The sequence below is a fragment of the Austrofundulus limnaeus genome, unplaced genomic scaffold, assembly GCF_001266775.1.
Source record: "Austrofundulus limnaeus strain Quisiro unplaced genomic scaffold, Austrofundulus_limnaeus-1.0 Scaffold142, whole genome shotgun sequence".
NCBI lineage: Eukaryota > Metazoa > Chordata > Actinopteri > Cyprinodontiformes > Rivulidae > Austrofundulus > Austrofundulus limnaeus.
In genome coordinates, this window is record NW_013952544.1 from 297,939 (window position 1) to 299,558 (window position 1,620).

Below are 1,620 nucleotides of genomic sequence, written 5' to 3' on the forward strand. Positions count from 1 at the left end.
GCTGTTTTTCATGAGTATTTTGCTGTTTTTCACAAATATTTTGCTGTTTCCATGAGTATTTTGCTGTTTTTCATGAGTATTTTGCTGTTTTTCACAAATATTTTGCTGTTTCCATGAGTATTTTGCTGTTTTTCATGAGTATTTTGCTGTTTTTCACAAATATTTTGCTGTTTCCATGAGTATTTTGCTGTTTTTCATGAGTATTTTGCTGTTTTTCACAAATATTTTGCTGTTTCCATGAGTATTTTGCTGTTTTTCATGAGTATTTTGCTGTTTTTCACAAATATTTTGCTGTTTCCATGAGTATTTTGCTGTTTTTCATGAGTATTTTGCTGTTTTTCACAAGTATTTTGCTGTTTCCATGAGTATTTTGCTGTTTTTCATGAGTATTTTGCTGTTTTTCACAAATGTTTTGCTGTTTTCCATGAGTATTTTGCTGTTTTCCATGAGTATTTTGCTGTTTCCATGAGTATTTTGCTGTTTTTCATGAGTATTTCGCTGTTTTTCACGAGTATTTTGCTGTTTTCCATGAGTATTTTGCTGTTTTCCGTGAGTATTTTGCTCGCTATCTGCAGACAAAAAACAAAAAGTTCATTTATTTAACTGTACAGCTAATTAGTTGCAGCTTAAATGCGTCCTAATGGTGCAGGAAACTGTGTTATCTCAGTAAATGCACCGCAGTGTTAGCGGCTGTTTGCTGAGGACTGCAGCTGGTGTTTAATATGACACATATTTATTGTGACAGGCAGTTCCACCTGAGAGTCTGGGGAAGAGAAGCAGCTGACCACATCCAGTTCCTCCCAGTGTGAGAGAAGAAACATTCACATTTTTACCACTCACTGTGTGAGAGTGCTTTTCATGTGCTGCGTGTCAGATGGGTTCTGATGTCAGCCTCATCTATTATGAATCAGGTGACATTTCTCTGATGACATCTCCCGATGCGTCCTTTCAGACGAACGGAGCCGCTTAAAAAAAGACAAATTTCCCTCCATGTTTTCCCCAGACAGAAACAAAAACCACTCAGAGTGAGAAAATAAAAGGTACACAGGATATAAGGAGTCAGACAACAAGTCAAAATAGTTTATTAGAGAACAGGATTCATAGTTGAGGCACAACCTCACATTTATAGGCACTGAACTACTGCACTGGAGTCACAGCAACGACTCGGTGGGACAAACCAAAACCTGCTCGGCACACGGCACTGCTCACAGCTACAAGTACAGCAGCCAAATCAAGACAAGAATATTCAGAAAGAAAAAAATGAGCTCGAGTTTTTATCACCCAGCAGAAAAAAGCAACTCTGAAAAATGCATCTTTCATAACGTAGAACCACACTTAATGTTTTTAATGTGAGAAGCACATAAAAATACTAAAATACACATTAGATTMTTCAAATTAAGCCAGTGTCATGTCAAAAATAATTAAAATAAAACTAAACAAAAACAAAACAGAAGCACATAAAGATCCAACACGTTATGTTTTTGACTYATTCTGAACTGGAGAAAAACTTGATGCTACTTTATGTAAATCTCATTAAAAGCAGTCATTTTGTCACATCTTCTCCTGGATTAACACATTTTCTCAAACTCTTTCTAAACTAGAGTCCACTCTTTAAATCTT